The sequence below is a fragment of the Cryptomeria japonica genome, chromosome 3, assembly GCF_030272615.1.
Source record: "Cryptomeria japonica chromosome 3, Sugi_1.0, whole genome shotgun sequence".
In the NCBI taxonomy this organism is placed as follows: Eukaryota; Viridiplantae; Streptophyta; class Pinopsida; order Cupressales; family Cupressaceae; genus Cryptomeria; species Cryptomeria japonica.
Genome location: NC_081407.1, coordinates 212,481,564 through 212,503,533, shown reverse-complemented (window position 1 = coordinate 212,503,533; position 21,970 = coordinate 212,481,564).

The following is a 21,970-nucleotide window of genomic DNA, read 5'->3' as shown; positions in this document are numbered from 1 at the left end:
ATGCAGCTCATAGTACAAGTGTGCCAGTAGACGTGGTCCCCATATAAACCTAGTGTGCTCACTCACTAATGTCTCCAGTGTACTCCCCCATCCCACTGCCAGCCCTCGTGTCACCCTATCCGGACACAAGAACCCGTTGATCACTCATGCCAACACCGCTGGTAGCACCAATCTTGTCTATGTCATGGTATCCCAAGCCACATGTCCATCCCTCATCTCCAGTCCTGGATCCTAAAACACTCATCTAAGTGCATCCCTGTCTCCATCTCGATCGTAAGGAAATAACTCCCCATCGATCAATATCCTCAGTATTCTATATACATCCTCTAAGGTGAATGCCATCTCACCCATCAGAAAATAAAATGTGTAAGTCTCTAAGTGCCATCTCTTAGCTAATGTAGTCAGCAATCCCATGCTCGCCTGAAACTTAGGCACATACAAAATATATCTGGTGCAGGAGCACCTAGTTTTTCTTATACTCTCCATTTTTGGTATTTTTCATGCTTAAGTTTCTTGTTAGTTTTGAAATGTTGTCATAGGTTTTTTTGAGTCATTTCATAGATGTTTGATCTCATTTTGTGCTTGAGAGATCAAGTTTTGTTTTCCTAAGGTTTGAGTTGTCAGTTTTGTGCTCCTAGGCCAAATAAGGCTAAAAAGTGGAAAATTGCCTTATAGGACTAGTCATGCTTTGGAAATAATTGAAACATGTTTAGAAAGTGTTTTTTATCATTCCTAGGTGATTTTGGAAGGTTGGTTGAGTTAGGTTGCTCAAATTTCCATTTGGAGCAACAAAAGTTGTCATTCTTGCTTGTAAAAGTTGTCATTTTGGACACTTTTTGTAAAAAGAAGACAAAAATGCCTTATGTATGTACATGAATTGATAACTACCTTCCCATACCATTTATATTCCTCCCTCTTCTTGGTATAGGGTTGGATTTTGTACTTTCTATCATAATCAATTGAAAGAGCAAGCATTTTTATGACTTTTCTCATGTTTTGCACTCCATTTGTATAACAGTCCGTACTGGGACTTCTCCTTTCCATACTGTACCTTTTTGAAAGTGGATTTATTATATATTCAATTATTGACATGTAATTAGTTTGCAGGTTGTGCATTTGGAAGTTGGTTTTGTAAATTTGTTTTTATTTTGCTCCTTGACTGCCCTGTAAAGGGTTTTGGACTCCAAAATGCATCAACTTGTCTAAATCCAAGTTTGGGCTCCCATGGGTGGACTTAGACAATTTGTATTGCACATGTACAGTGTAAATATTTCATATTTTAGCCAGGGTTGTGAAAAAGAAGTGCTTTTGAGCATATGCTAGGCAAGTTGGTGATGGATTTGGCTAGCAATATGAACAAAGACCAAACTTGTTTGTGCTCATAGATCAATTTGAGAAACCTAACTCAACCAACCTTCCAAAATAACCTAGGAATGATCAAAAACACTTTCTAAACATGTTTCAATGCTTTCCATAGCATGGATAAGCCTATAAGGCAATTTTCCACTTTTTAGCCTTATTTGGCCTAGGAGCACAAAACTGACAACTCAAACCTTAGGAAAACAAAACTTGATCTCTCAAGCACAAAATGAGATCAAAAATATATGAAATGACTCAAAACAACCTATGACAAAATTTCAAAACTAACAAGACACTTAAGCATGAAAAATACCAAAAATGGAGAGTATAAGCAAAACTAGGTGCTCCTACACTAGACTACAGTATGGTGCATGAGCACCTAGTTTTTCTTATACTCTCCATTTTTTGTATTTTTCATGCTTAAGTGTCTTTTTAGTTTTTACATTTTGTCATAGGTTGTTTGATTCATTTCATAGATGTTTGATCTCATTTTGTGCTTGAGAGATCAAGTTTTGTTTTCCTAAGGTTTGAGTTGTCAGTTTTGTGCTCCTAGGCCAAATAAGGCTAAAAAGTGGAGAATTGCCTTATAGGATTAGCCATTCTTTGGAAAGAATAGAAACATGTTTATAAAGTGTTTTTTATCATACCTAGGTGATTTTGGAAGGTTGGTTGAGTTAGGTTTCTCAAATTGCCATTTGGAGCAACAAAACTTGTCATTCTTGCTTGTAAAAGTTGTCATTTTGGACACTTTTTGTAAAAATAAGACAAAAATGCCTTATGTACATACATGAATTGATAACTACCTTCCCATACTATTTATATGCCTCCCTCTTCTTGGTATAGGGTTGGATTTTGTACTTTCTATCATAATCAATTGAAAGAGCAAGCATTTTTATGACTTTTCTCATGTTTTGCACTCCATTTGTATAGCAGTCTGTACTGGGACTTCTACTTTCCATACTGTACCTTTTGGAAAGTGGATTTATTGTATATTCAATTCTCTACATGTAATTAGTTTGCAAGTTGTGCATTTGGAAGTTGGTTTTGTAAAATTGTTTTCATTTTGCTCCTTGATTGCCTTGCCAAGGGTTTTGGTCTCCAAAATGCATCAACTTGTCTAAATCTATGTTTGGGCTCCCTTGGGTGGACTTAGACAAGTTTTATTGCACATGTACAATGTAAATATTTCATATTTTGGCCAGGGTTGTGAAAAAGAAGTGCTTTTGAGTATATGCTAGGCAAGTTGGTGATGGATTTAGCTAGCAATATGAACAAAGACCAAACTTGTTTGTGCTCAAAGATCAATTTGAGCGAGAAAACTTAAGTCAGAGGTTTGGACTAGTCTCCTTGGATTTTTTTATGTATTTGGAGCTCCAAACAATGTTTATTTCACCTTGAAAAAGTGTTAAGTTGTGGCTGGCAGCGAGTACCCTGTTTTGGGGAATTTAATGTCTTTTGAATCCAAAGTTGATTAATGAACATGTTCATGATTTGGAATCTTGTGACAAGTGTTGAAAAAGTGTTTGGAGATTATTACAAATGTTTGTGAAGGTTCCATGAAGTTCTAACCTTGCAAAGTGGAAAAAAATAGTGAATTAGCAGTGACAATGCTTATAACAGTCATTTTACTGCCTTTTTCAGTTTGTATAGCAAGTGTTTGATGTAATTTCATGAAGGGAAGAGTTGGAGAATTTTTCCAAATGATGTGGCAGAGGTTCTACAAGAGTTTGGAAGCTTGGTTTGTGGTGTAGGAGTGACTTCCTTTGTTTCATGAGCAAAACCCTCTCAAAACCCTACTTTCTTGTCTAAAAATGTGGACAGTCATTATACCATCTTCTCAAGTTCTAAAACCATAAAAATCCCTGAGATTGGACCTTTTTGACACCTTCCAAGTCAGGTTATAGGGTGGTTGTGGCTATCATTACACTAGAAAAGAAAATTCACCCCAATTAGGCCTCCATGGGCTAGTAGCCTTTTTAGCTCTATTTTACTAAAAAGTGAACCCGATTACCTCAATGATGTTAGAACCTTCCAAAATCTTGAGGGATAGTTGAAATACACACAATGGGCCTAATCCAATCAATTTTGATAGTTAAGACATCATCTTGGGGTGTGAACCTATGGTGGAGGATTTGAGCAACATTGAGGAATAGGTGCTTGAGCAAGGGAGTGTAATAACATAATAGGTTGGTTGTTTGAGAAGAGGTGTGGGTGTTGAAGATTGATTGTGTAAACACTAATTGAACACAAAAGAAAAAGCATATCCTTTGGATCCACTTGGTTGATTAAACCAATTTAGGCTTATTGAGCAACTTCTCACTCAATCTCCCTATTAATATCACAAGCCCATAGCCTGAACTGCTGCTCTATCCTTAGGTGTCAGCTTTGGTTATAAACTTTGAGTCAAAGGGAATCTCTCCCATGACTCCAACATCGATAGGTCCTCCTATAGTCAAGCAAATCAACCGTGTCAATCCTAGTGGCATTCCCTATTCATCACAAAGTGCTGCTTTTTGTCTTAGTGCTTATATCTATCATATGGCACTCTATTCTAGTGGTACTCCCTGGTCATCACAAAGTGTTGCTCTTTTATCCTAGTGGTACTCCCTGTTCATCACAAAGTACTGCTCTTTTATCCTAGTGGTACTCCCTATTCATCACAAAGTTCTACTTCCTATCCTAGTGGTACTCCCTGTTCATCACAAAGTGCTGCTTTCTATCTTTGTAGTACTCCCTGTTCATCATAAAGTGTTGCTTTGATCCTATCTTTTAGGGTACCTACTTGAATGTATCCTCTTGAGTAACTTATCCAATTGACAATGTATGTTCTATCACAAAATTGTCAATTTCAGCCTAATTCAGTTGACAATGTATGTTCTATCACAGAATTGTCAATTTCTATGGTACTCTCTGTTCATCACAAAGTGCCTTGATCTATCCTATCCTAGGGCCTCTGCTTGAGTGTATCCTCTTGAGTAGTTTCCTGATTGGCAACGTATGTTCTATCATAAAATTGTCAATCCTAGCCCTATCTGTTATCCTAGTCTTTCCTAGAGGATCTGTTTGAGTGTATCCTCTCAGCAGCTTATCCAATCGACAACATATGTTTATCACAGAACTGTCGATGATCTGTTTGAGTGTATCCTCTCAGCAACTTATCAAATCAACAATGTATGTTTATCACAGAACTGTCGATTTGACCTTGAAGATAGAAATGCACATTCACGACACAAACGCGCTGACATACTTCACAAATGTGCCTGCTCTGCATAGACACGCCTAACCTACCTAGACGCGCCTGACACCAATGCAGGCGTGCCTTAGCATTTTCCCCCCACTTGACATTTTTTATAGACCTACCTAGAGTGCATTTATTGCACTACCTAACATGCATTTATGACAACAATTAATGCAACAAAGTACAAGGAGTTTTTGTGGTACTTGTATGTGGAAAAAGCGGGTCGATAGAACTCAATATATGAAAATATTTTCCAAAATACCTGTCCACACACACACACAGGACTTCTTGGTGCAAGCTATGGAGTAATGAAGTATTACTCAGCTTCCCAAGGTTGGTCCCATGGTTCTCTATCCTACAATGTCCCTCAAACCAATGTTTTTGCTCTCAGATCACTACGCAAAATGGTTTAGGGATGGCAAATGCAAGAACGAGGGATGCTTTGATAGATTTTAGTATGAGATGCATCCTAAGCTATGCATGATCTTAAAATGCAATAAACTAGATTATAAGATGAAAAGGTTAGTATAAATACTATCCTAACATGATATATTAGTCTATGATTGAGCTAAATGATAAAGAAAATATTCTAAACATGCATATTTAGACTAATTTCTATTCTAAAGAGAGGCTAAATGATGAGCATAAAAATGATATATGAAAGCTTGAATGTATTTGAGCATAAGTGTGATACTACAAATTTGAGGGATCTTGATTTTAAAATGGAGGAATGAGAGCTCTATTTATAGCAAAAACAGGGCAATGGATGGTCAGGATTAAAAGAGTTGATCAAGGGTTGAGTTTGAAAGTTGGGGATCCATGTTTGCAATTTGCACCAATGAAATGGTGACAAGTGTCAACATAGGGTTGGGTTGAGAGAAAGGGTTGGAGACATTAAATGCCTGAGAAGACCTTATGGTTATCTAGAGGGTAAGGGTCAAGTCTAAATTAAGATTACCCATTGGTTTAAGAGTTAATCCAAGGATAAACCCTTGTGCAAATGATTAAAAGATAATCATGGTCAAAGCATTAAAGGCCTAATGAGACCCTTGGGTTGGATAAAGATTGAGTTAAAAGAAATAATTTAACCATGTAAGAGGGTTTGAGTTAACCATTAATGGTTATGAAGACTTTGGGGAATTAAGTGGTTGAAGGTTTGAAGCCTTTAATGGTTATCAAAGACTTTGAAGAATTAAGTGGTTGAAGGTTGGAAGCCTTTAATGGTTATCAAAGACTTTGAGGAATTAAGTGGTTGAAGGTTGGAAGCCTTTAATGGTTATCAAAGACTTTGAGAGTTTGAGAAGTGACCTCCCCTTGCTTAGGGATGTGACAAAGTTTAGAAGATGGGTTAGGCTAATTAGAAGCGATTAGAAGAGTCTAGAAGGTATTAGAAAGGGGTTTAGGAAGGCAAGTGGGAGATGTAGGATTTTGCAAGTGGATGGAGGGATAATAGGATTTAATTGAATTAAATGATTTATTCAATTTGGTTGCAATTTGGGGAAATTAAATAAATTAGATTTATTCAATTTAGGATAACTATTTAATTAAATTTGAATTTCATTAAAAGTGGATAGGGGGAATTTAATTGAATAAAATGATTTATTCATTAAATGGGTATAGTGAATTTAATTTAAATAAATTGAGTGATTTACTTAATTAAATAGAAGAATGTGGGTAATTTAATTAAACTGGATTTAATTAAATAGAGAAATGAACATAAAATATTCATTTAGGAATATGGTCATTTTTATACATCTACATTTTGCCCTTCTTTGAAGTGACGTGTGTGCACATGTTATTTCAAAGAAAATGATGCCTTATCATGATTTATGATCAAATGCAATTTTTGTGTTGCTCTTTTGATTTGCAAGTCGTGCCCCAAATTTGATTTGATGCGTGATGCCCCAGATTCGATATTTTGATGGTGATAGATATCTGATCCTGATGAGATGCGGCCAGCTTTTGATTCTGATGAGGAGGAGGGAGAGGGAGATGATGATGATGATGGAGAGGATGGAGGAGATGGACGAGGGAGAGGAGCCAGAGGGAGGTAGGGAGGTAGAGCTAGGAGAGGAGATAGGGGTGTGTAGAGAGTGGTGAGACAGGGGATGATAGATAGGGGGAGAGGTGGATTGGCTATTGGAGCCGGTGGAGAGGGGAGAGTGGGAGAGGTGCTAGCTGCAGTGGGGGGGGGGGTTGATGAGGCGAGGCGACTAGCTCAGAGGAGGAGGAAAGATGTGCTCCCACCTCCAGCACCGAGGACAGGCCAAGTAGGAGGAGTTGCCCCAGCACAGGTACCACTATGGGTTTGGATCCCTACACATGTTGAGGATGCACAGATCCGGACCCTACAGGTGACTATACAGCAGCTGCAGGCACAAATTTTGACATATCAGTGACAGATTTCTCAGTAGACCACTGAGCGGGACACTAAGATAGAGCGAAGGGGTCGAGCGGAGGAGGTGGTATCTAGTATCCAGAGAGTAGCAACGGGTGGTCCTATGAGAGACACCCTGAGAGAACTAGCGTTGAGAGCTCAGGAGACAGAGTACTATCGACGACACTATGAGGCTGTGGTACCCAGGGACCGGCAAGTACAGAGCTTTACGTAGTCGAGATCTAGTCGATCTCGAGATAATGGGTCATGGTCAGAGAGCCGAGGTGTTACAGGACCACCAAGATAGGACCCTCGTGGGGATCCAGGGGCAGGTGCATCTAGAGCGAGACCATCTCCGTCAGGGGATAGTCATACTTGAGAGACGTGGTCTCTGTTGTATTTTTGATCATTGTTATTCTTTGTACTAGACACAGTGTTGATACATTTTGTACCTTTTGATCATTTTTGAGATATATATATATATATATATATATATATATATATATATATATATATATATATATATATACGACACCATTTTCTTTGATCATGTGGTGTGTTTATATGGATGCATGTTATGTGGGTTATTTCTTCATGATGATGCAATGCTTAAATATATGATATAATGTATGATGCATGATGTATGTTTTTATATGCTGTGAGATGTATCTTGAAAATGAGATGTATGATTTGATATGTTGTGTGATGTATCTTAAAAATGAGATGTATGATTTGATTTGCAACAAAATGTAAAATGATATGCAAGTATGTTAAAATGATATGCAACTAATTGTTAAAATGATATGCAAACTAATTGTAAAATGATATGCAAACATGTTAAATGATATGCAACTATTTTTTTTTGGTAGCATCCTCAATCTGTATTTGCCATCCGATATAGCCATTTGTTTGCTTTCTTTGTAGATATCATCATTGAGCATTGATTTGTTTAGGATATGTTGAAAATTTCTACAAGCATAATGGTATAATTGAACCATAATGACCTGAGAAAAATTTACATGATATTTGATTTTGCAAGATAGCACAAGCGTCAAGGTATAATTGAACCAGGATGACCTGAGTGCATATTGCGTAAACAGACAAGATTAGATCATTTTTATGTGTGAAGTGGAATCAGGCCTTCAATGATATTCGATGTATCACATCTCGAGGCAAGTATTCACATAGTACAAGTGATCGCCTCCCAGACAAAAGACTAAGAAAATATTGGAAGTTCCTCATGATCTCTAGCTGTGAAGCATTTAGTGAGACAAGGAAGAGAATCCAATAATTCAAAAAGTTCAAAATGCTAAACTAGTCAAGATTTATGCTGTAATGCAACATTTAGTACTTCAGAAAATCATCCATCCTTGGTATTTTTGTGAATTGTTTTGTTTTGTTTTTGCGATGAAACGTAGTTTTTGGTTTGTTGGATGTGATGCTTTTGAATTTTGCAAATAGCCCTGATGTCTTGAATGTTTGCAATATTTGAGATGATTTGAATTCCCCTAGCTGAGTGTGTCTCTTGATATGAATATGTACAAATGATTTTCAAGCCATGGTGGATTAGTGGTAAGAGGATATATATGGATAAGCTAGGATAGTGACTACGCTAAGTATGTCCTGAATGGATATGTGCTAAGTGTCGGGCAATGGCCGATAGTGTTTCGTATGGATAAAATGGTATGGAGATAGATAGAGGAGCCATTCTTTCACAAGAGCGCCTGTTTACCAGGTTTTCACCATTTGTTTTTATTGTATTTTATGTTTTTGCTTTTTCTAGATTTTTTGATTTTTTTGCTTAATTTTGTCTTTTGTCGTGCACTAGGCTACTTAAGTGTAGTATCTCTTTAGATGGATGCTGTTAGTTGGTTCGTCGAGCACATCTCCTTCTGAAGTCGTTAGCTAATAGGCACCTGATCCATAGATTGATATGATAACATAGGGACCCAACCAGTTAGGTTCAAATTTCCCTTTATTTTCTCGATCTTGTTGATTTCTTGGATTTTCTTTAAGGACTAGGTCACCAACCTTGAAGTTGTGGAGGATGACTTTGTGATTGTAGCTCCTGCACATGCATTGTTGATATGCTTTGAGATGAGTATAAGCATGCTGACATCTTTCATCTAATAGTTCAAGCTCTTGCAGTCGGTTAACTCGATACTCTTCATCTAGGATTAAACCTTTTAAAGAGACTCTAAGAGACGGGATTTCTTCTTCCAAGGGTAAAATGGCTTTTGATCCATATACCAATGAGTATGGTGTTGCTCCTGTAGGTGTGCGGATGCTGGTTTTGTATGCCCAAAGTGCTGGATTGAGTTGTACGTGCCAATCTTTGCCTACATCATTCACTATTTTCTTGAGGATTTTCAGTATTGTCTTGTTAGATGCTTCCGCTTGACCATTTCCCTGCGGGTAGTATGGTGTAGAGAACCTATGTTGGATTTTGAATTTTTCACATAGTTCTTGGACATCTTGATTCTTGAAGGGCCGTCCATTATCGGTGATGATTGAACTTGGAATACCATATCTACAGATCAGATAATTGAGGACAAAAGAGGCAATTTGTTTCCCTGTCACTGTGGTCATGGGAACTGCTTCTATCCATTTGGTAAAGTATTCTGTTGCTGTTATAATGAACTTGTGTCCATTTGAAGATGAAGGATGAATTTTTCCCACTAAGTCTAGTCCCCACTAACAAAAGGGCCAGGATGTTGTAAATGGCTGCAGTTCCTGTGCTGGTGCATGTATCAGATTACCATGGATCTGGCATTTAGGGCATTTCTTAGCGAAGTGATATGAGTCTTTCTCCATTTTAGGCCAGTAGTATCCCATCCTTAGAAGATTTTTAGCAAGAGTAGTGCCACTTGAATGTGTGCCACAAATACCTTCGTGAAGCTTGTGTAAAGTAGAATTGGAGTCATTACGATCGAGGCAATGAAGAAGAGTACCATCCAGACCTCGACGATACAAAGTATCAGTGGTAAGGGTGTAACGGGCAGCTTGTTGGATAAAGTTACATTTTTGGTTACAGGATTGGTCAATTGGTAAGATATTGTGCTTGAGGTAGTCGTATATCAGTCCATATAATGGAGAATCTGAACTAGTCAAGGCATAGATAACCTGGGATTCAGAGTGGTCATAGGCGGGGGAGAACAGTTGCTCTACCAGGAATTTGTAATGACTTTGTTGCTCTGGAATTTGTAATAGTGAAGCGATAGTAGCCATTGCATCGGCTACTTTGTTGTTCTATCTTGGTATTTGCTTGAAGGTGATGTGCACAAAATACTGTTTGAAGTCATCCACCATTCGCTTGTAGGGTAGTAGCTTGTCATCCTTTGTCTGATAGTCATTGTTGATTTGATGGACTACTAGTTGTGAGTCTCCATAGACTTTTAACTCTGTGATTTTCCATTCTACGACCATTTTGATGCCTATAACCAGTGCCTCATATTTAGCCACATTATTTGTGCATGGAAACATAAGCCTATATGATCTTGGTATAGTGTGTCCTTCAGGAGTGATGAACAAAATGCCAGCACCGGAACCATGTTGTGTATAGGATCCGTCAAAGTATAGGGTCCATTGTTTAGTAGAAAGACCAAGAACGTCCCTGTCTGGAAATTCAATCTCCATGGTGTGTTTTCCTGGTAGTGGTGCTTCAGCCAACTGATCTGCAATTGCTTGTCCCTTGATGGCTCTTCTTTCTGTGTATTGGATGTCAAATTCACTGAGAATCATGACCCATTTAGCCAATCGGCCTGTAAGAGCTACCTTGCTGAGTAGATATTTGAGAGGATCAATTTTTGCGACTAGCTTGATGGTGTGTGCTAGCATATAATGTCAGAACTTCTGAGATGCGAAGACCACTATTAGGCAAGCCTTTTCAATGAATGTATAGTTGAGTTCATAGCCATTCAATGTCCTACTGATGTAATATATGGCGCATTCCTTCTCTTGTTCATCTTCTTGTGCCAATAGTGCCCCCAGCGATATATCTGTTGTTGAGATATATAGGATAAGAGGCTTTCTTATGACTGGTGGTACCAGAACTAGTGGATTCATCAGGTACTGTTTGATTTGGTAAAAAGATTTTGCACACTTGGTCTCTCATTTGAATGGTACATTTTTGTGGAGTAAATGGTTAAATGGTAGACTTCTATCTGCTAGCTGAGCGATGTATCGCCTGATTGATTGAAGTCATCCTTGTAGATATCTGAGTTGACTGATATTCTTTGGTGGTGGCATGTCCATAATGGCTTGTACCTTTGCTGGATCTACTTCAATACCTTTAACTGAGATAATGTAGCCTAGTAACTTGCCTGATGTAACCCCAAAGACACACTTCTTAGGGTTGAGCCTGACTTGGAATTTCTCCAATCGATCAAAGATCTTTGTTAGGATGCTGAGATGTTCTGCTCTGGTGAAGGATTTAGCGAGTAAATCATCCACATAGTCTTCCATAAATGTATGCATCATGTCATGGAATATTGTGGTCATTGCTCTTTGATAAGTGGCCCTTGCATTCTTTAAGCCAAAAGGCATAACATTCCAATAGTACGTTCCCCAAGGACAGGTGAACACGGTTTTATCTTGATCTTCCAGGGCTATCTTGATTTGATTATAGCCTGAGAAACCATCCATTAGTGAGAGCATTGCATGGCCTGCTATGAGATTGACAATTATGTCGATACTGGGCAGAGGAAAGTCATCCTTTGGACGAGCTTTGTTGACATCTCTGAAGTCAGTGCAGATTCTGATACTACCATCTGGTTTTGATACTGGAACGATGTTGGAAATCCATTCTGCATAGTCAATGGGTCGGATGAATCCGACGTGTAATAATTTCTTTAGTTCAATTTTGACCATGAGTGCCACCTGTGGATTCATCTTTCATAGCTTTTGCTTGAATGGTTTAACTCCCAAAGAGATGTACAAGTGATGCATGATTAAGTGTGGATCCACTCTGGGCATATCAGCATATGACCAAGCAACGTTAATTTGCTTTTCTTTAAAGAAAATGATGAATGCTAATCTTTCTTCCTCTGTCAGAGATTCTACAAGGTGTAGGCCTCTGACTGCTGCCATGGTACTAATGTTGATTGATTGAGTGGGCTCAATCAATATGGGTGATCGCTCATGAAAGTGCTCAGGAAGAGTGTTAAGTCTCCCATCGTTAGGTGCCTTAAAAAGGTTTTCACCCTCAGATGCGTCCTTTATTTTTACTTTTTTGTGATCTAGAGCTATCATTGACTGGTTTTCAGCATCAGATCTTTTATTTGGTTCATTTTTGCGACTGAGAGACTTGGCACTCCCTGGTTTGTAGACATCGTTATTTTGTTCACTGGTAGAGCCTGTTTCCGGATTTACGGTACATAGGTAATGGATAATAGATTCATCATCTAGGAAAATTGGTATATCATGGATTTTAGGTTCATCCCAGTCGATGAGGTCAGGAAAGACAAGCGGTAAGGAATCATCAGGTGGATCAAGTTCAACTACTATGAATGTTAGGACAGAGTTTTCATCATGATTGTTCTTGTTTTTAAAGAAGGCCAGTATTTCATCGAGGTCTTCGATGGTATTATCTTCTATGTAGACTTATTCATAATGTTTCTGTTCGCTTTCCTTGGCGTCATAGATATTCTACGGTCCAAATTCAAGAGGTCTATCTTCTATGTTATGTTCTTCTTGAGAAAGAAATATAGAATCAGTATCATTAGGGATATCTGTAGTAGCGTTGGAGCAGGTACCCCATTCATATTCATTGGAATTAGTCTCTGAGGCATCATCCCAGATTCTATTAGTGCTGTAAACTGGTATGTTGTATGGTGAAAACAAATCTTTGACGATAGATACCATTTTGATAGTTTTTGTTGATTCTATGTCAGAGCCATCTTCTATTTTCTGTATTTGTTCATAGACTATGCTTCTTCGGGGAGAAACAAAGGTATCCGGTGATGATTTTATTTGTTCTTGAGATATTGGTGTTTGAATATGAGCTACTGCTGCAGATATGGCCCGTTTGTGTTTTAGGAGCTTTTCCTGATGTAACTTCTAATCCTGACGTTCCTGTGCCTTGCGGATTGTTTCTGCTGATTCAAAGAGTGCCTCCTGCCAGGACTCTTCTTTGTACTTCGTCTTTACTTTCCATTGAGGTTTTGTAGCTAGGTGGGCTGGCCTTTTTAATAGGAAGGTGAGCTCATGACCCAATCCTGCTTTGTTTCTATTGGGTTGGGAAGGAAGATTTATAGGTTCAGTGACTCCTTCCTGGCGTTTCCCAATAGGTCCTTTACCATCATATCCCATTTGCTGCATGATTAAGTATCCTTTTCCATATAGGTGTGTAGGTAGAACAATATCTAGAGTGGCTGCTCTATTATCTTCTTTCTCATCTTTGTATAACCAGCTAAGAATATCATTGTCTTCTGATTCATGTACCAGAGTGCCCAATTGGATGAAGGTACCATCAAATTTGGTGATGGGCTGAGTGACCAGATGTGTTGATGTAGTAGGCAATCCATGAGATCTAGGTGATGTTGGCAATTTGGCCAAACATAAAGGCTCCAAAGAGTATTCTCCGATACCTTGGTCTTTGATTTGCATTTTCTGTTTGAAGTCTCCCCATAAGGAGTTAGATTTTGCTGTTTGTTGATCTGATGTTGAAGATCGCTGCTTTTCCCTATTATGAGGAACCAAACTATCTTGGGCTACCCCCATTGTGTTGCAATGTTGAAATGGATTGTGATCAGCAGATATGGATACTTCTTGTCCATCATAAGGAAATTTTACACACTAGTGATATGTGGAAGGTACTGCTTGCATTTCATGTATCCAGAGTCACCCTAATAAAATATTGTAGGTAAGGTCTATGTCCAAGACCTGACATACAATATCCTTTTGTATTGGTCCCACTCGAATAGGTAATATCACAGTTCCTTTAGAGGGTCTTTCCTCATCATCATATGCCTTTATGGTAATCTTCTTGCAGGGATCAATAGATTCTTCTGAGAAGCCTAATGCATGGATAAGCTTTAAAGTACATATATTAAGTCCGGCTCCTCCATCTATTAGGACTCTTTTTACTCGGTGCTTGCAAACAATGACTTCGATATGGAGGGGAGTATTATGTGGATGGATTAATGAAGCATCATCATGTTCTGAGAAGGTAAGGTTATGAGGTCCAGTCATATGGGTGACCATGGCTTGAAATCTATCCGTATCCAAGTTTTCAGGTACATTGGTTTCCAATAGCGCTTGTTCTAATATGTCTTTGTGCTTTGGTGATAGTTTCAACAATTCTAGTATAGATATCTGTGCTGGAGTTTTACGTAGTTGGCTGACCAAGTCATATTGGATTTTTGGTGTGGTATTTGTAGGTGTAGTATGTCCTTTCAAGACATATTTCTGAGTTCAGGTTGTTACATTGACAGATTCATGATCACGCTGATCTCTGATGGTGATGACATTTACTTGATGATCTTCAGCTGATATGTGATTTATGGTGTTGTTGTAAATATGGTTGATACGAGCTCCGCGTGTATTATCTTAGGTTGAAGCTCCATCTTTGTAATTTGGAAGAGGATTTTTAAAAGCTCCATGATCACTATTTGTTTTGAGACCATCTATTGTTAAGTCACCTCGATCAATCATATCTTGCACCACGTGTTTTAACCTCATGCAATCATTCGTCTAATGAACCTTGTTACGATGGTAATCACAATAGTGTGAATCATTCCACCAAGGTGGTTTGATTTGAGGTTCATAGTTGCTGATTGGAGGCAAGAAAAGAATCTTGTGTGCCAAAAGTTCTCTGAATGCTGACTCTAGTGATTGCCCCAGTGGTGTGAAGATACGCTTTTGGAAATTGTTTGTGTTGTTGCGTAAATTGTTGCTAGGTCCTGGATTCATGTTTTTGCTTTGAGTATCATTGGTGTTGTTTGTGTTGAGTTGTCCTTGATCGGTGTTTGGTGCATATGTGTTAGCATTTGGATTAGCATTTTTAGGATTTTTCAGGTTTTGAGGATTTCCAGACAATGCGAGCACTGGTTGCTTAGATTTGGGATCATATGATTCATTGTTGCCTTCGTTTTTGTTTCAAGTCCAAAATCGAGATTTGTCAAGGTTGGTGTTGTTTTGGTTATTGTAGTTTGATGAGTTTGTTCCCTCCTTGTAAAATTTGAGTGCTCCCTTTTTGACACATGCTTCTTCTACTTGAATGCCATTCTCAATTAATTTAGCGAAAGATGGTATGCATTGAAGTTTTAGTCTGTAACTCATTTCACTATTCAAGTTATTGATGAAGATTTCCATTTTCTCCTTCTCGGGAATATCTCGAGGATATCTGGATACCATACGTCGCCAGCGTTGAAGGAATACCATGAATGTTTCATTGTTCTTTTTTTTGGTGTTGCAAACATCTAGCATGGTTATGGCATGTTGAATGTTGTAGGAATATTGGGTTATGAATTTGTTAACCAATTCATCAAATGATCTGACAGGTGGTGAAATTTTGGATAACCATTCCATGGTTTTCCCTCCCAAGCTTCTGGGGAATAACCTCATCAAATAGGTGTCATCATGAGCAAATTCAAGGCTCAGTGTGCAAAATTCTCGAACATGATCTCGGGGATCACTTTTCCCATCATATTTATCAAATTTGGGGACGTCTGAGTTTGGAGGAAAAGGCACCATGTTCAATCTTCTATCAAATGGATAAGGACAGATTTCATTCAAAGAGTACCGCACTATTGTCCCTTGTTGCATATCCTGTATTTGCCTTTGCAACATTTGCATTTGTTGAGTAAGGGCTACCAAAGGTATATGGTCTTGTCGAGGGAAAAGTTCTTCCCTTGTATTTGTTCTCAACTGAAAAGGCGTGGTAAATGGTATTGTAGACACCTAAAAATGGTCAACGCTTGCGGAATCATACTTTAACATTTGCGCATTGCCTCATTTTAGGTTTATCATTTGCGAGCATCGAGTCATTCTTCTATGATTCGCACTTGATCTTTATCATTTGCGAGCATCGAGTCATTCTTCTATATTCTTCATTCATCTCGTCTTCGAATTTGGTCTTGTCGACAACAATCTTTAATCATGATTTTGGTCGATCTTTGTCCTTTTGTCAATCTTGTCATATTGCAATCGATTCGTCATCGATCCTTGTCCTTTTTCAATCATGTCAATTTGGTAAATTTGTCATTGATTTTTGTCAACCAATCTCAATCAAATCATTTATCAACACTGTTCATTTATCAATTCAAAATCATGATCGAATCGACATTAATTATCTATCATCAAGACCTAATTGTCATTTTCGCATTTCTAATTCATCTTCCAAGGTTTTATGATTTATTCATTTAATCTTGTTTGGCATTTTCCCTCTAGGTTAAATAATTTATTTATTTATCCTAAGTCTTCTTGTCACAATTAAATGTTTATTTAATTGGCTAATTAATTCCTCCTATTTTTGTAAATTAATTAATGAATGAGAAATTATTAATTAATTTACCTATTTTTCATCAATTTTCTAATTTCCAAGTCATCATTTCCAACCTAATTTTCTAAATTCTCCTATATTCCTAAATGTCTATTTCTATTTCAAATTCTTGTCATAAATGTTTGCATAGCAATTTGTCATAAATTGTCATAAATTGTCATAAATCCTTGCATAGCAATTTGTCATAGACATGTCATAATTTTTCTATTCTTGATTTGAATTTCCATTCGAATCACTATCATGCTAATCTTGTCATCTCTCCAATTTATCTATAAATTGGATGAATTTCTTCACTCAAATCCCTTGACCCTTAATCCGAATTCCTAATCAAACTATCGAACTTACGCTTCTAGTACTCTTGAGCTTTTCATCAATCTTGCTTTCAATTGTATGTGCACTTGTAGGTGAGATCCACAAATCCATTGAAGAGGAAAGAAGAACAATGGAGCCGCATGGAAGGAGCATTCAATTCTGCATTTGGTTTGCATAATCTTTCATTTTGAATGCTTTGTTTTCATATCTCTATTGAGTGTGCTTAGGATTAGATCATTGCAATGTGTGATTGAGCTAATAATGAATAATACGTCCTTTTATATATTGCTTTGATGATTCCTATTTCCTATGCTACAGGTATATTTTGCTCTGGTGTTTCTAGCTCAGGTATACGCATTTCTGGTATGCGGTGTTCTGGAATGTGTTGTTCAAAGTTATGGGTTTCTTCTTCCCTTTGTTGTTCTTGATATGCATATTGTCGAGATCCAGTTTTAAAGATGTTTGGGTCTAAATCTTTGGGAAGTTTAATGCCTTTACTTGTAAGCATGAGCAGATATTTTTCTTTGTCATTTTCCATGAGCTTTTCTACAAGCTTTTGGAACGAGGGGTTTTCCTAACATTCCCGAAGAAGTGCTTTAGTAATTTCAGGTTCTTCTAAGGGTGGAACCTCAAAAGGATTTGACAATCTTCGGTTCATACTAGACTCAGCGTGTGTCTCGCTTTGTTTGTTTCCTTGAGAGTGAGTAACAGGGATTTTAGTAGAAACTTTCAGTGATGAAAGGGACAAAAGCCTCATTGATATGTTGTTCGGGGGTGGGTGGTTCTGGTCGAGATATGTTATAAGTGATACACTCGTTGGGCAAGAATGCTGGATTGATTTTTCCTCCGCGGTTTATGATTTGATTAAAAGCAGACTTTTGACAGTATGCTCTTGTCTTCAAGGGTTCTTTGTCAAATTCGCTGGATTTGTTTTGGATATAACGTTTGACGTGATGAAGGAATACCCGATGAGATTTGAATAGTTGACGATTGATGTATAAGAATTTGTTTCTCTTGATGAATTTGGAAAAACTAGGTTGTTTTCTTCAACGTGATGTTATGATAAAGGTTCTTTCTTCTCAGAATATGAGGATTAGTCATGCATGAGTGATCAATGGTTTCCTTTGATTTGTTTGGATTCAGTTGATCTTGTTTGAAAAATTTCAAATCTTACTTTATCAGAGTGAAGGTTTAGATGCCCCTTCACGATAAAGTGTGTCAAATGATATGGATAAAAGCTTCCCGATATGGAAACTTGATTTGACAATTTGAAAATTTTAAACAAGTGGTTTTTGTGAGATAAAATCCGTAAGATGGTAAAGGATTCTGTTGATACTAATGATGAGGTTTCCAGATTATGATAAGATAGACATGTTTTATCATGCGATTCATTTAGGATTTTACAACGTTTGTTTTGACACAAATTAGCTCAAGAAATAGTCTTAACGGTTTGTTTTTGCTATTCTTGTTTGATGAAAATGATGCTTGATGGAGAAGGTTTTGGAAAATGTTTTTGAAATTTTTAAAATTTCTCACAGTTTTGCCCTCTGTTTTTGTATTTTGGATCACGCGCTAAAACATAAGCTACATGCGCTACCAAATTTACCCCACGCGCTAAAATATGGACCACACGCGTTAGGCTGCCCCCAGATACGTGCTAAAGTTTTGAATGTTCAAAAATATTTTCTATTTGTTTTGAAAAAAGCTATGCGCTACACTGGGCCTGCAACGCGCTAACCTATGAACCTGATGCGCTACTTTTTAGCCTCTACGTGCTAAGCTGATGTTTCCACGCGCTAGACTGTGTCTTTGATGCACTAAAGGATTTTACACTGTTTTGCCTTGAGATGAAACACTATTGTTTTGAACATACGCGCTAATTTGATGGTTGGATGCGCTAACAAAAAGTTTGCACGCGCTAAGAAGTTGCTCTTATGCGTTAAACTGCCCTGATTTTTCCTTTGGTTGATTTTTTTCAAATCTTGAACTTTTGTTGTGAAATTTTAAAGTTTGATGGATGATTTTTTGAAGTAGTAAATGCAAGCACGACACAAAAAGCACAACCATTTTGTCTAATCTAACAAAGAGTGTATGTTCTGTGAGAATGTGTTCAAATCCCCAATGTTGTAATAGGTTTTGATATGAATAAATACACTTCAGAAAGACTCTTTAGTCAAGGGTTATAAATAACATCATAGCCCACTAGTCTCGATACTCCGTCAGCTCAAACAACCGTGTCACCCCCTAAAGGGTGCCCGTTTTTTTTCCTCTTGCCAGAAATTAACCCAAAGTGAATCTCTTCACAGTTGAGTAGTTATCATGGGGGATATATGGTGAGTAATCTTGGGGGTGGACTCTTCCCCACCCTTGCACTATGATATTATAAATGTCTTGTTACTGACTCGGTTCAAAGCTTCTATTTCTATGGTTTGTAATCAGGCTTCCTGTTTAACCGTCAGTGATAAACTCCCTCATGAGGCTTCCCAACCTTTAGAACAAAGGCTTTACGTATCTCAAGGATATAGGGGGAAGGCTAATCACTGCGCGCAACCGTTGAAAAGGACTTTCGTCACTTTCCACATTTGATTATAGTGGGTTGGAATTCTTAGTGTCAAAGTCATTCCCCACTTAGGTCGTTCCCTTCACACCAGCCATAAACGGCTTTAAGAGTTGATTGCAACTCCTCGGGAAGGCAGGCCTGCTAAAGGATTTATACTTGAAATACATAAAGCTTTTAAGAGTGGTCTGGATTTTTGATCACCCAGTTAAGGGGAGAGCATATTCCTTCCACTTTCGAGACAAGGCAATCAAGTTGTTCTTTTGATCTTTCAAGGCAATGATTGGCTAAAATCTATATGGAGATGTTGCTCCATGAAAACATGGTGTTTATTTTATCCTTTTAAGGCAATGATTATCTGATCTGTGAAAAATAATTGGTCAACAAAGCCAAATTTTTGATCTTGGTGGTCAACAAAAGAAATCGATGAAAGAAAATTTCCCGCTCCACCTGCAAGAAATTGTCAGCGTCCTGCAAAATTTCAATCAAATAGTTAGAAACTCTAGATTTTGGTGGACTTCTACAAGTCTAGATTTTATTTCGGTTACAATTGTAATTTTCTTACTCACTGTCTGTGATGCACTTCAGAAAGGACTGTACGCGCTACAATAAAACCTATATGTGCTAAAATTATGTCGAAAAGCGCTAAACTGTTTACTGGATGCGCTATTCTATGCATTGGAAGCGCTGCTCCGTTTTTCTCTCGCGTTGAGTCCTGCAGGAAAAGTACTGATTTGATGTGCTAAAAGATGAACTTTACATGTTGGATGATGGACTCCACGTGTTGGATAGTGAAGTTGATGCGCTATTTAATAGACCTGAAGCGCCAAACTATTTTTCAGATGCGCTACTCTATTTTTCTTCCACGCTGAGACCTACAAGAAAAGATGAGTGGGAGTCATGCGCTAACGAAGACTTCATGCGCTATAGTATAGACCCCACGTGCTAAACAGTAAGCGGTACATGCTAGACTATTAGCTGGATGCGCTAGGGAATGTTTCCCACGTGCTGATTCCTGTTTCCCGTGGACCTGCAAAATGAGTTAATTTAAAAAACTGATTTGATATATGGGGTAGAGCCCCACGGTGGACGCCAGAAATGTATGCGAGAAAAGCGGGTCGATAGAACTCAATATATGAAAATATTTTTCAAAATAATTGTCCACACACACACACAAAACTTCTTGGTGAAAGCTATGGAGTAATGAAGTATTACTCAGCTTCCCAAGGTTGGTCCCATGGTTCTCTATCCTACAATGTCCCTCAAACCAATGTTTTTGCTCTTAGATCACTGAGCAAAATGGTTTAGGGATGGCAAATGCAAGAATGAGGGATGCTTTGATAGATTTTAGTATGAGATGCATCCTAAGCTAGGCATGATCTTAAAATGCAATAAACTAGATTATAAGATGACAAGGTTAGTATAAATGCTATCCTAACATGATATATTAGTCTATGATTGAGCTAAATGATAAAGAAAATATTCTAAACATGCATATCTAGAATAATTTCTATTCTAAAGAGAGGCTAAATGATGAGCATAAAAATGATATATGAAAGCTTGAATGTATTTGAGCATAAGTGTGATACTACAAATTTGAGGGATCTTGATTTTAAAATGGAGGAATGAGAGCTCTATTTATAGCAAAAATAGGGCAATGGATGGTCAGGATTAAAAGAGTTGATCAAGGGTTGAGTTTGAAAGTTGGGGATCCATGTTTGCAATTTGCACCAATGAAATGGTGACAAGTGTCAACATAGGGTTGGGTTGAGAGAAAAGGTTGGAGACATTAAATGACTGAGAAGACCTTATGGTTATCTAGAGGGTAAGGGTCAAGTCTAAATTAAGATTACCCATTGGTTTAAGAGTTAATCCAAGGATAAACCCTTGTGCAAATGATTAAAAGATAATCATGGTCAAAGCATTAAAGGCCTGATGAGACCCTTGGGTTGGATAAAGGTTGAGTTAAAAGAAATAATTTAACCATGTAAGAGGGTTTGAGTTAACCATTAATGGTTATGAAGACTTTGGGGAATTAAGTGGTTGAAGGTTTGAAGCCTTTAATGGTTATCAAAGACTTTGAGGAATTAAGTGGTTGAAGGTTGGAAGCCTTTAATGGTTATCAAAGACTTTGAGGGTTTGAGAAGTGACCTCCCCTTGCTTAGGGATGTGACAAAGTTTAGAAGATGGGTTAGGCTAATTAGAAGCGATTAGAAGAGTCTAGAAGGTATTAGAAAGGGGTTTAGGAAGGCAAGTGGGAGATGTAGGATTTTGCAAGTGGATGGAGGGATAATAGGATTTAATTGAATTAAATGATTTATTCAATTTGGTTGCAATTTGGGGAAATTAAATAAATTAGATTTATTCAATTTAGGATAGCTATTTAATTAAATTTGAATTTAATTAAAAGTGGATAGGGGGAATTTAATTGAATAAAATGATTTATTCATTAAATGGGTATAGTGAATTTAATTTAAATAAATTGAGTAATTTACTTAATTAAATAGAGGAATGTGGGTAATTTAATTAAATTGCATTTAATTAAATAGAGAAATGAACATAAAATATTCATTTAGGAATATGGTCATTTTTATACGTCTATAGTACTCACTCGCTCTCTTGCAT